The 14,361-nt window shown below is 44.5% G+C and overlaps 1 long non-coding RNA gene across 1 annotated transcript; it reads right to left on the reverse strand.

Annotated features, from left to right (window-relative positions):
- Positions 1 to 3,282: 3,282 nt before the first annotated feature.
- Positions 3,283 to 12,570, reverse strand: LOC135187480 (uncharacterized). Its single transcript, XR_010307344.1, has 3 exons — positions 12,436 to 12,570; positions 8,247 to 8,953; positions 3,283 to 4,017 (listed from the first exon to the last, which is right to left on the reverse strand). It is a non-coding gene; the product is annotated as an uncharacterized LOC135187480 (long non-coding RNA).
- Positions 12,571 to 14,361: the final 1,791 nt, after the last annotated feature.

Genomic DNA, 14,361 nt, shown 5'->3' on the forward strand with positions numbered 1-14,361 from the left:
CCAGGTGCCCAGGTTTGCTTTGGGTTTTTGTTTCCTAGATACATTAAAATAAGTCTTTTAAAAGAAACATACTGGGCTGAGGCTCATCCCAACATCTTCCAAAATAGCAATCTTAAACTGCTGCAGTCTGTTTTCTGTCTGGTCTTAAGCAATAGCCAAGGATTTGTGTATCCAGCACTGCTGGATAATAGTTGTAACCTGATGGCCACTCACTTAGCATTTAAAGATCAATACCACTTTTAAAACTCATTCTGCTCTATACCCACTTATAATTAGGCCAAGATTAGAACTCAGGTAACTCACTCACTTCAGTTAGTTTGGTCCCACAGGGTCTAAACACACAAGCAGCAGTAATAAGAATGAGTTTCCATCATTAACACCAGAAGACAACACAACAGCCATGAATGAAGGGAATGACGTAGCTTACCATACAGCCTAGAGACTTTAAAATACTTTGGAGATGCCAGACTTAAACCAAAAGAAACAACCTAAATGAAATTCTGCAGGTATTAATTTATGTCTCCTGCCTGCCCTGTAGCTGCTGCTTACTTTCAGATTACTAGACTCAGGCATCCAACTGCTTGAGAAAACCAGAGGGAACAAAGTTTGTCCAGCAGGTGATTGACGGAACTGTGCATGTTGTGAGTTTTAATTAAGTTTTTGCAAGTGACTTTAAAGATATTTTGCACTTAGTTCATGCATTCAGAGGATGCATACATTTTCAGTCATTATCCCACACCCTTTCAAACCGTATGAGCAGCTGCAGCATGTTACAGCCACTCTTTAAGTTAAATATACACTAAGAAACAAAGGGTAGTTCGGATCATCACAGCACATTGCAAATGAGATTCTAAAGTGACAACTGGCAATTAACAATTCATAGAACACATTTTAATATACAATCAGATTGACCTAAATGATTCACGAGGGCCTGGAAGCATGCCAACTGCAATGTTTTATCCATGTGATTTTTAAATATGAACTACCTCTCTTTCTGACAGAAAATTACATTTTTGGGTTTGGATTTTTTTGCATTCCATAAAGTCAAAAGCAAATATTAAATCCAGGTAATTGCTTTTAAGTTCATTATCGCCTCTGACTGAGTGTCTCAGGTAGAGTCTCTCCTGTATGGAATTTATATTCACTTTCATTTTAAAAATTGCTTTAAATATGTTCCACATTTCCTAAAGCTGAAACTTTCCTACCTTAATGATAATCTTTTCTCCAGAGCATGAAAGAAGTATCAGGATATATGCTCCTTCTCCATCTCTTGGTTGTGCGATGTTTAAGCGACTCCAAGACATTTTAAAAGCTGCACTACCCACAAACATCTGTGATGAAGGAAGAATTTAAGCTCAGTCAGAGACTTTTAGAAGTCATTATTGCAAATCACTGAAGAGCTGGCCAAAGCATGGTTTAGGTCAGCAGTTTAACACTTTGACTCTTGCCATAGTTAACTAAAAACTTACTTCAACTCTGATATTTTAAATCAGGCAGGGACAGAGACGTAGCTGGCACAAACCTGAGCAGGGTCCAAGTAGCCAAGCACAGGGTTCATATGATGTGTTAGTATTAGGGTCAGAGAGTGCAGAGGCAAAGAAGTGGTTGAGTATTTGTGCCACCATATAATCTCCTAAGGCAGGCAGATCCAAAGGCAGCGAAGATGAAAGAGAGGTGCTTTGCAGGAGACTCACAACAGCCAAAGCAAGGCAAGTGACAAGAGATTGTCCACTATCAGTACCCCAGATAAAGCTACCCACAGAGTGCAGAACAGGGCAAAACACTGTTCAAAGGAAAATATCAGAGATGAGGAAAAACATTAACACCTAAAGCATTTTTTTTCTTACAAGATGCATCATGAGCAGCAGCTATTTGCTTTAAAAGGATTAAAGCATAAGGAAGCATATCCTGCTAGCCTTAACAAACTTGAGTAGTCCTTAGACCAGTAAAATTAATTACTCTTTTCAGAGAGCAAGATATTTCTTAAAGAATCACAGAATGTCAGAGACTGGAAGGGATCTTGGAAGATCAATCCAGTCCAACCCCCCTGCAGAGCAGGATTACCTATACCAGATCACACAATAACACATCCAGGTGGGTTTTGAGTATCTCCAGAGAGGGAGGCTCCACAACCCCCCTGGGCAGCCTGTTCCAATGTTCTGTCATACTCACAGGGGAAAAATTCCTTCTCATCTTTACATGAAACTTCCTATGCCTCAGCTTCCAGCCATTGCCCCTTGTCCTGTCATTGGGCATCACCCAGCAGAGTCTGGCTCCATCTTCTTGGCACTCACCCTTTACATATTTATAAATATTGATGAGGTCACCCCTCAGGCTCCTCTTCTCCAAGCAGCACGGCCTCAGCTCCATCAGTCTCTCCTCATAAGAGAAATGTTCCCTTCCTTTAATCATCTTTGTGGCTCTGCACCAGACTCCCTCAAGCAGTTCTATGTCCTTCTTGAAGCTGAGGGTAAAACTCAAAGCTCCAGGAATTTTCCACCACCGTATGTGGACACACACTATATGCCCTGGAATTTAAATAAATAATTTACTAAATAGCAAAGATTAACAAAGAGATTAATGGAAAATATGTCTGTTTGCATGAGACAACACAATCAGAGAAAAAACCACTGATGCTTCTTTGCTGCAATGCAAGGTAAAAAATGCATTGTGACACTCCAAGCAGTAATTCTCTTTATTTCTCCCCCAGGTGAAAAAAAAAATCATTTTCCCTAAGGAATGCAGCAAAACCAGAAAATGATAATGCTAAGGTGAGAATTACTGAGAAGGCAGCCCACCCTGCAGAGAGTATTCATAGCTTGTGTCTCACTGAATAGCTAAAGCATCCTGGAGAGTCATGAAGCTCTGCAATTTCAATAAGAGCTGCACATTGTGAACGTTAACTGACCGAAATTTTTGACAAAGGGGCAGCAGAGGTTCACAGAAGCAAAAAACTTCCTTTGTATTAGATGCATTTCAGCATGGAAAATTATATGAGTCAACACCTAATTTAGTGTTTAATATATCATTTGAACTTTATAAAGGCAAGCGGATGTTGGCATTCAAGGATGATGGTGGCAAATGAAAGCAAAAGCTACTCGCAGCAGAATGCTGCTAATTTGCACATCATTAATCTTCATGCCCCATAATTCAAACACAGAATAACAGCAGCCTCTCCCATGTTTCAGCAGCAGCTGAATAATGGTGCTGTACTCTCACATTAAGCATTCAATTCTCTTGGAGGCAGGGCAGATAATACCAACCATTATTGAAATTGCTTATCATTGCCTCCAAAGAGCACAGAGCTCTTGCAGAGCCAGGGCTGGTATTAGCCATCTAGATGAATATTGGGGGGTTTCTTTAAAGGAGACTCTTGTTTTCTTTTTCAAATTAAAAGCTTGAGACAATACAATTCCCTTGATTCCAAAAATACAGGCTTGTGAATAGGAAGTGTATTTTTTTTCTGCTGACCTTTTAGAAAACCTGCAGCATTCTGTGTCAGAGTAGCAACTCAAACAGGGCAGAAGGGGCTTCTTCATGATCCCATATTGCTCTTGCCGTCAGTAGAACAAGTATGAAGTGAGAGATGAAGTTTCCAAAAGCTCTGCCACATCACATCTTGTGGAGTTTCCAGGGCTGAGCAGCCACTACATGCACTATCTGCTTGGTGCTACAAAGCATGTTCCCATCTCAGGAAGGTTTCCCATCTGTTGATGGAGCACAGCCAAGGTGTGCAGATCCTAAATGTTAGATTGGGATGTGGAGGCTGGGGTGGGCTAGGCAGGAGTGAGAGTGCCAGTAGGAAGGCTGAGATGGACCAAAACAGGGATGAGTGGAAAATAGTGGCAGAGAGGATGGATGGAAGTCCCAGGCTCACTGTTTTCCAGTGGGCATACTGCATCCCTCATTGGTTTTACTTCACATAAGAGGACAACAATTCATAGCTGCTACACTTCATCACCACTGCACTGTTATCCCTGGAGACGTCTATGGTGGACCCACAGCTCTTCCATGAGGCTGCACAAAGGAAACAGATTTATTGTCCTTTCCATTACTTCAGATAATACACACATATGTGCTATTAAGAATATCATAATAGTCAAAGAAGCAGGCAGCAGCTGGGATGTGTAAAACCAAAGGCATAGAGAGGGGTCTGAATTCATCTCTCTTACACATACACACGAAGATGCAGCCTTTAATTGTCTGATCACACACAGGTTTTCCACAGGGTGCATGTGAAGATCTCCATATGCAGGAGACCTAGCATGGCCAGCCCTCCTGCTTCTGCTGCCACTGCCCCCAGCTGCAATTACTGCCCACTGCTCACAGTTTCTTCTGAAACCAGAGCAATTAGCTTTCATACAGGGTCTCTGTGGTATTGCTGCCAATTACAGTTTTTAATAAATAGCTTCTACCCAGTGAACAGATACAAAAATCAATATATGCACAGAATAGGCTGCCTCCAGCCCTGCTCATTGTATCTGCAAATCTAGATACCAGGGTTTCAAATGATGTCAGTGGCATCCTGGCCTGGATCAGGAATAGTGTGGCCAGCAGGACCAGGGATGTAGTTCCTTCTCTATACTCAGCATTGATTAGGCCACACCTTGAGTGCTGTGTCCAGTTCTGGGCCCCTCAATTTAAAGAAGATGTTGAGGTGCTGGAATGTGTCCAGAGAAGGGTGACAAAGCTGATGAGGAGGCTGGAGCACGAGGAGAGGCTGAGGGAGCTGGGGGTGTTTAGCCTGGAGAAGAGGAGGCTCAGAGGAGACTTCATTGCTCTCTACAACTATCTGAAGGAAGGTTGTAGCCAGGTGAGGGTTGGTGTCTTCTTCCAAGCAATTGGTGACAGAACAAGAGAACACAGACTCAAGCCACACCAGGGCAGGTTTAGGCTGCATATTAGGAAGAAGTTCTTCACAGAAAGAATGATTTACATTAAAATGGGCTGCCTGGGCAGGTGGTGGAGTCACCATCCCTGAAGGTGTTTAAAAGGAGACTGAATGAGGCACTTAGTGCCATGCTTTAGTTAATTAGATGGTTTCAGGTTGGACTTGATGATCTTTAAGGTCCTTTCCAACCTGATTAACTCTGTGATTCTGTGAATTCATGGTCACCTCTGAAAAGCTGGCTTCACATAGCCAAGTAACAGATAGGAACAGACCTGGGAAAGGAACAGTTATTTGTTGTTTATTACTACTACTCTTATTATATCTCAGTGGTCAGAGCTAGGCTTTCTATATGTAGATCAATATAATTTGATTTATGCAAAAGAGGTACTCAATATTTTCAATCTAAAAAAAATAATCTCAGTCTATCTGCATCATTTCTTTCAGATAGCCACAACCTATTTCATTTTTTATCAGGGTATTTTTGCAGACTGTTTAAAATGTCATTTCTTACAGGTCAGTTGTTGAATGAAAATATCATTTCATACTAAGAAGACAGCAAGCTTAATTTAAAAACTCGTGGAAGCAAAGCTTCTTGCAGGGTTTTGCCATGGGGAGGGTAGAATCCATACACCCAGGAAAGAAACACACTGCCCTGTTCGTTCACTAGCCAACAAATACACGTGGGGCATATGCACAATAACTTCTTTTGCTGAAGGTTTGCTGCAGGAGAAATCTGCTGGTGAGATGGATCGTGACAGCCCTCATATGCAAAGCCAGCATGTCAGTTGAGCAAGCTTTCCAAACGGTGGCACCCCCTGACTTTTAAGCTTTGAGACTTCTTGTTTCTTAAATTCAGTTTGGTGCATATGATCTGCCTGAGAAGTTGCAGCTTTCTGATGAACTCTGCTGTTTCTCATAAAGAGTCCTGATTAGTTTGGTTTTGAAGCAATTTTTGGTTTGGTGGCTAAAATTTTTATGTCAAACTCATAGGATGAAAGAAAAAAAAATATATTATCACATTTCCTGACCAAACCATGAGGAAAGAAAGGCAATATATCTTGAGGTCTTCACCAAAGGATAGTCCTCATCCTTTAGCACAGGTTTACTACTTGGTCTGACTTTGGCACCTCAGCTGACTATAGACTCTGTGGGTGGTGACTGTCCCCTTGTACTCTGCTTTGGTGAGGCCAGATCTTGAGTACAGCATCAGTTTTGGGCACCTCATTACAAGAGGAATTTGGAGGTGCTGGAGTGAGTGCAGAGGAAGGCAACAAAGTTGGGGAAAGGCCTGGATAATAAATCTTACAAGGAGCAACTGAGGGAGCTGAGGCTGATTAAGTTGAAAAAGGAGAAGTTGAGAGAGGACCTCATCACTGTCTACAGCTACCTGAAGGGACATTGTGGAGATGTTGGTGCTGGTCTCTACTCAGGACATTGTGAAGAGGCTGCTGCTGGTCTCTTCTCACAGGTAAATAGTGACAGAACAAGCTGGAACTGGGTAGGTTTCGTCTGGACATTCGGAAGGGTTTTTTTTTCCCCATCAAGAGTCAGGCAGTGGAATGAGCTGCCCAGGGAGGTGGTTGAATCACCAACCCTGGATGTGTTTAGAAGTCATTTGGCTGTGATACTTGGGGATATGGTTTAGGGTGCACCTTGTAGAGCAGAGACACTGTTTGGACTTGGTGATCCTGAGAGTCTTTTCCAACCTGAAAGTTTCTGCAATTCTGTGAGGGTGTCCAAGGGAAAGAAGATGCAGCTACAGCAGCTGAAGTCGGAAGACTCTTACATTCCTATCATGTTAAATACCACAGCCTCTTTTTAAACCTCTGTAACCAAACACACTCCCCTTGCTCCAATATTTCACTACTTCCACTGTTTTTTTGTGGGTTTTTTTTGAGAGGAAAAAAAATACATTAATTTTGTTTACAAAATACCTGTTTTGGGTGTTTATACACACATATATACAAAACACAGCATGCATGAGTGTATGCTAAAATGGAATTTGTGTGTGACCAAACCTGGATATTTATCAAGTGCATGCCACAGGCTGTCACATTCACCCTAACTTCTAGATTAGGAATGCAATCATTTGAATAACTGTCAGGATTCACTGAATAAACTCTCACAGTGGTCATGAGAGCCTGAGATTTCCATCAGTAATTACTAGTAAGGAGACCTTGAGAATTTAGGGGGAGAAAGACCCCATACCCATCTGCTGATATGTGAGGCTCCCAGTTTGAAGTTTCTGAGATTGTAATGGTATGTTTCCAAAACTGTATTCAAAAATGTCAAGCCTCCTTACAAGCTATTTCTATGCAGAATTGCATCAGGATAGGGAGCTAGACCAAGATATTATTTCTGCAGCATGTTTATAAATACTGAATTCTATAAGATAGCAGATTTAGAAAGCACTCCAAAGGATTGTCCCTGTTAAGACACAAGATATTATTGTGGAAATATGCCTTTGGCTGTTGAAGTGGTTTCCCTGGATTACAACTGAGTGCGTGCCAGCAAGTTGGAGGAATTCCCATAGCATGGGAGTGAAGTATTTGAGGCATCTAAAGTTATGCTTTAGCATGTGTTCCATCTTAAATATATTCAAAAGGGAGCCCTTCTACAGATGGATAGAGAGCATTATTGATAGCACTGCAAGGAAAGTAAGAAGCCATCACTTGTTAGCTACCAGCAATACCTTTCACTTAACCATCATTTGATAACAACCAACAATAACTACCAACAATCTTCAGCCTGGAGTAGGGAAGGCTTTGAGAAGACCATATAGTAGCCTTCCAGTATCTGAAGAGGGCCCACAGGAAGGCTGGGGAGGGACTATTTACAAGGTCTTGTAAATACAAGGACAAGGGTTAATGGGTTTAAACTGGAAGAGAGGAGATTCAAACTAGATGTTAGGAAGATGATCTTTATAGTGAGGGTGTGACATTGGCACAGGTTGCCCAGGGAGGTTGTGGCTGCCCTGTCCATGGAGGTGTTCAAGGCCAGGTTGGATGAGGCCTTGAGTGACCTGTTCTAGTGGGAGGTGTCCCTGCCTATGGCAGGGGGTTGGAAATGAATGAGCTTTGAGGCCTCTTCCAACTTAAACCATTCAATGATTCTATAATACTTTTAACTCTTATTCAAGTGACATGGGGTTTGAAGGCATCTCTGGAGCTCATCTCTTGTTCCTTTTCCTGCTACTTGAAGAAGCCCTTCTTGCTATTTTTCATGTCCTTTGACAGATTTAATTCCAAGAGGGCCTTGGACTTCCTTGTAGCATCCCCACATATTCTGGCAGTTTTCCTATATTCCCCCCAAGCACCCAGTCCCTTTTTCCACACACTGTGAACTTCCTTCTTACTTTTGAGTTTTTCTAGAAGCTCCTTGCTCATCTGTGCAGGTCTCTTGCCTCGCATGCTTGCTTTCTTACCCATTGGGATGAACAAGGAGGGTGCTTGAATATTAACCTACTCTCTTCAGCCTCTCCATCCAATGAAGGTCAAAGTTGGCTCTCCTGGAGTCCAGGGTTGCAATCCTCCTACTTCCTCACATGACCCTGGACTCCACCATCTCTTGGTCGCTGCAGCTAAGGCTGTCTCCAATCTTCACATCCTCAGCCAGATCTTCTTTGTTCATTAGCACAACAACCAGCAAAAACTCTCCTGGTAGGGTCCTCCACCACCTGTGTGAAAAACTCATCCTTAATGCACAGCAGGAACCCCCCAGGCTGTTTGAGCCTCACTGGGTTGTCTCCCCAGCAAACACCAGGATGGTTGAAGCTCCTCATGCTAATCAGGGCATGTGACTGCAAATTTGCTTTAAGGCATCTGTAGAAGGCTTCAGTCATTTCCTCTTCCTGATCAGGTGGCCTATAGTTAACACCCGCTGCAGCATCACTCATGTTAGCCTGACCCTTAATTCTTACCACACACTTTAAATCTGTTCCTCTTCAACCTCTAGGCAGAGCTCAATACTTTCCAGTTGCTGTCTCACAAAAAGGGCAACTCTACCACTTTGCCTTGCTGATCAGTGCTTCTTAAAAAGTACGTTATACCAAACATGGCAAACCTACAAAGAAGCAAAAAATGAACTGAATGTAAACAGTTTCTGATGTCACCTGGAAAACCTCCAGAAAAAAGCCAAAAGTAGCAACTAAAACTGCTGAGGTCTTTCTGAAGGGAAATCAATTCATCTATTTTACAGGATAATCAAACTGAAGTTCCTGAGGCTTTTCCCCCACCATTTTACTGCATATTAGCAAAATAACTGGACAGGACTTAGTCCTTGAGAGGCTTTGACAAAGGCCTCTTATTATATTTTGCTCACTATAGAGGCTGAGCATTAAAGAAAACAGGACCAGACAGGCAGAATTCTCAGGTAGTAGGCTTTGATTGTGTTAGGGGTTTATTTTCACTTCTGCCCTCCTAATGCTGTAGTCAATAAGAAGTCTGTTTTGAATAGATATTGGGGGAAGAAAAATCTTTTTGCATGAGAAATGTGATGAAGTCTCCTGATTAGCTCAGCTGTAACAAGCTATTGTCGTTCCAGGCGCATTTCAGCCCCACTGTCAGTGTGATTTCTCTCTGTAAGAAAGATTTATTCTTCAGCTGCACTAACAGAAAAAAGAAACCCCAGCAGAATAGAAATGAGTAAAGGATTAAACCACTGTAAAGCCTTAAGGTGTCTTAACAGCAATCCACTTCAAAATCCCATTTCCAGCTACATTAGCTGTAATTTCATAATTAAATAGTCAATCACAGAATTTCATTACACTAAAACATTACCCTAAACTCTTTTTCCCCCCCTTGCTTTTTAAGACTCCCTAGTCATTTCTCTTTCATTTATGGGTTCCTCTCCATCAGTTGGCAGGTGACAGCAACACACAGAGGATTTTAATTGCTTTCCCACTGTGCAAACTCTTTAGCACCACGTCCACACACAAACGGGACCCACACAGCCAGCCTCTGTATCACAAGGGGTTTCTATCGCACAACCCAAACCCCTCTCAGGGTATCAATATGTGCAGCACATGAATATTCAGCGCAGTGCTTGCAGCTCTCTCAGGTCTGTACTGCAGATAGCACTGATGAGCAATTATCTCAGGTGTTCAGAGCAGTTCCTGTCCCTGGGTGTAATTTAATGTTTTCAGCTACTCTCTGCCATTCCCAGAACACGTTTCATAGCTCCTCACCTCTTACACTCCTCAGTTGATGTACAAAGCCTTCTGTGGAGTACAATGATATCAAAGAAACAAAAGTTTGGACAAAGGGGGAATAGCAAGTTAAAAATCATTGAATCATTTTGGCTGGAAAAGACTTTTAAGATCATAAAGTCCAACCATTATCTAACTACAAAATCTAGTGCTAAACTATTTTCCTCAGCACATCTCTGTGTCTTTTAAACACCTTCAGGGATGGGAATTAAACCACCTCCCTTGGGAGCCTTTTACAGTGTTTGAGAATCCTTTTAGTGATGAATTGTGTTCTATTATCCAATCTAAACATCCCCTGGTGTGACTTGAGGTCATTACCTCAAGCAGGTCCTGTTTCAGGGGTGCAAAGTTCCAGAATAAGCTCAGTGGGTAGAGGCCAGGGTATTCTAAACATCTCAAGAAAAGTTGGGTTGGGTACACAATCAGTGTAGCTTGACTAAAAAGTAGAGGGACAAACAGGTACAGTAAGCCACTGTCTTCAACAAACAGTTTGCTAATAAATAACAGGGCCATGAATATTCACAGCATAGCTGACAGTAACGCTGTGCAGATCAGTTAGCTGCCATTACTGCATCACTTTAGGGACTTCAGGAAATGGGATTTGTCATGTAAAATGCTTGTGTTTGGACATCACTAAATATATAACAGGGAGCTCAATAGAGTAGCTAACTCTGGGGAGCCCTCCATCCCTGCCATTTGGATACTGACATGTGGGTGGTAAATGGGAAGAAATGATCACCCTTGGAGGAGAGGACGAAAATGCACATGGTAATGAGCCAGCAAAGTCTAACAAAACCAAAGGAAGCAGTAATTGTGCCACAGCATGCCTGGAAAATTCAGCCTTGTTCCCTGCCAGAAGGATCCAACACTCTGAAAGCGCCCCGGGCCCCAGAGAAAGAAGAGTATTGCTGAGTAATTAATAGAGATAGCGCTCATTCCACACGGAGGATTTGGACTGCTGAAGGAAGCTATTTGAGTGCCCAGCTGTCTTCTGGCAGTAAAATGTGCCAAAAGAGAAGATTCTGCAATCACTTGCTGGAGATATTTCTTTTTTGCTGGAAATTTTGCCTCTGTCCAGCAAGGCTTTGAGTCATAAAGGCTGGAAAATACCTTTAAGATCATTAAGTCCAACCATCAACTCCACACCACTATGCCCTGCAGCCCCTAAGGGCCATTTTGTACCCAGTGTTTAAACACCTCCATGAGCAGAGACTGCAGCCCTTCCCTGGGCAGCCTGTTCCAGTGCCTGACTCTTTCAGCAGAATTTTTTTCCCCCCTAGCATCCAATCTAAACCTCCCCTGGTAAAACTTGAGGCCATTTTCTCCAGTCCTGCTGCTAGTTACTACCAAAAAGGGACAAAACCTCTTCTCACTGCAACCTCTCTTCAGGTAGTTGTGGAGATTGGTAAGGCTTCCCTCCCCTCAGCTTCTCCAGCCTAAACAACCCACATTGCCTCAGCTGCTCCTCGTCGGACCTGTTCTCTAGAACATGCACCAGCTTCATTGCCCTTCCCTGGACACTCTCCAGCACCTCAGAGTTCTTCCTGTAGTCAGAGGCCCTAAACCGAACGCAGTATTCAAGCTGTGGTTTCACTGGCGCCGAGCGCAGGGACACAATCCCTTCCCTTCGCCTGCTGGCCGCACCACCACACCGTACCCGATCTGGCTGCCCTGGCAGCCGCCTGAGCGCGCTGCTGGCTCACCTTTAGACAGCTCTCAGCCGGCACCCCCAGGGCCTTTCCTGCCACGCAGCTCTCCAGCCGCTCTGCCCATGCCCGGAGCATTGCATGGGGTCGGCGTGACCTGGCCTGTCTAGATCCCTCTGCAGAGCCTTCCCACTGCCACCCAGTTCGGTGGTGTCTGCAAACTTCCTGAGGGAGTGCTCAATCCCTTCCTCCAGATAGAGGTCTTAAAGACTGGATCCAACACTGAGCCCTGTGGCACAGCACTTGTGACTGGCTGCCAGCTGGATTTGACTCTGTTCACAGCAACAGAGCTTAGCTATGCAGCCAATTTCTTCTCACCCAGTGAAGAGTGCATCTGTCCTGCATCCTTAGGACTTCCTTCCTTGAGAACCAGCAGCCTTCCTAGGCCCCTTCGCCCTTTGCAACTCTCTCCCAAGGGACTCGCTCAACCAGTGTCCTGGGCAGGACAGAATCAGCCCTCCAGAAGCCCGTGGTGGTGGCTTTTGTGATCCCACACTCTTACTTTACTAACAGCTGAGACCTCTACCATTTTATGGTCACTAATCCCAATACAGCCTCTGGCTGTCACATCTCCCACCAGTCCTGTTTGCAAACAGGCCGAGTGAGGCATCTCTGCTGGCAGGCTCACTTACCAGCTGTGTCAGGAAGCTATCTTCCACACGCTCCAGGAAACTCCCAGGCTGTTTCTTCTCTGCCCTGTTGTACTTCCAGCAGATATCCAGTGAGTTGAAGTCCTCCATGAGAGCACGGGCTAGTGACTGCAAGACTTCTGCTTCTGCCTCTTCACCCTGGCCAGGCTCCCAGCTGCACAGGAACCTTCTAGTGATAGCTTGCAGCCAGGTGGAAAACACAGCTGGGTCCTCTTCTGGGCAGGTGATGACAATTAGCTAATTTCATCCCTACAGCCTGTGTGCCCCCTCTGGAAAGCACCAACTACTGTGCCCCTGAGGGCTGCTCAGCTGAGCGTTTGGCTGCTGTCACCCCGAGAGTCACAGAATTGTTTTGGTGGGAGAAGACCTTTAAGATCATTGAGTCCAGCCATTATTTAACTCTACCAAGTCTGGTGCTAAACCATGTCCCTCAGCACCACAGCTCTCTGTCTTTGAAACATCTCCAGGAATGGGGACTCAACCACCTCCCTAGGAAGCCTCTTCCAGTGCTTGAGAACTCCTTCAGTGAAGATTTTTCTTCTAATACTCAACCTAAACCTCCTCTGCTGCAACTCGAGGCCGTTTCCTTTCACCTTACCACTTGCTACTAGCAGCAGCCACTACCCAACACCCACCTTGCTGCAACGTTCTCCCACATCGTTGTAGCTCTCCCCTTGGTCTTATCTCCAGCCTAAACGACTGCAGCTCACTCACAGCTCCGCCTGTGCTGCCTCACAGCTGCCTCTTGTCAGCCTGATTGCTCAGGGGCACTCCTTCCCCGCTATATTCCACCTCCTTGGCCTGTGCAGGCTTGGGAACCTGACTCTAAAACACATATGGCAGAGGAGGCCTTTCAGTATCTGAAGGGAGCCTACAGGAAGGCTAGGGACTACTTTACAAGGCCTTGTAATGACAAGATGAGGGGGAATGGGTTTGAACTGGCAGAGGGGAGATTCCAACTAGATGTCAGGAAGAAGTTCTTTGCAGTGAGGGTGGTGAGACACTGGCACAGGTTGCTCAGGGAGGTTGTGGCTGCTCCCTCCCTGGAGGTGTTCAAGGCCAGGCTGGACGAGGCCCTGAGCGACCTGTTCTAGTGGGAAGTGTCCCTGCCAATGGCAGGGAGTTGGAACTGGCTGAGCTTTGAGGTCCACCTAAACCATTCTATGATTCTTCCAGTTCAGTGCTGTATTGTTGCTAGTTACTTGTTCCAGATGCAGTAATTCCTTTGTATAATGTCTTCATGATGGATGCAAAGAACCTGATAATTATTGTTAAAACTGACTGGGTGGGTGGTGAGAGAGCCCTGAATATCAAAATTAATAAGCAATAATCATGTTGAACAAATCCCATCTCACATTCATTAATGCCCTCCACTACCCTGGGACACTCCAGCGCCTGTGGAAGCACCACCTTGTCCTAGGACACACTGCAGAGCCTTCTGACCATTCCCTTTGTCCTGGTTGGAGCAGCCAGCCCGAGGCAGAACGCACCATTTACACCACAGGAGTAAATAAAAACCCTCCCACAGAGCTAAAGAAGCTAAAGAATCTTGACCAAAAGTAAACAAATTACAAAAGATATCAAGGGAAAAAGGATATATACAACTGGAATTGACAATGGCCTAGCCCCACCTGGACTAGGCCCAGAGGTAGGCCTTGGTACACAGCAAGGCCTCCCTCCCACACAGCAAGCCAAGTTAGGAGGAAGTTCTTGACAGAAAGAGATTTGCCCTTGGAATGGGCTGCCCAGGGAGGTGGTGGAGTCACCATCCCTGGAGGTGTTCAAGAAAAGCCTGGATGAGGCACTTAGTGCCATGGTCTGGTTGACTGGCTAGGGCTGGGTGCTAGGTTGGACTGGATGAGCTTGGAGGTCTCTTCCAACTTGGTTGACTCTATGAAAGCAGAAGTT

The sequence above is a fragment of the Pogoniulus pusillus genome, chromosome 27, assembly GCF_015220805.1.
Source record: "Pogoniulus pusillus isolate bPogPus1 chromosome 27, bPogPus1.pri, whole genome shotgun sequence".
NCBI classification, from domain to species: domain Eukaryota; kingdom Metazoa; phylum Chordata; class Aves; order Piciformes; family Lybiidae; genus Pogoniulus; species Pogoniulus pusillus.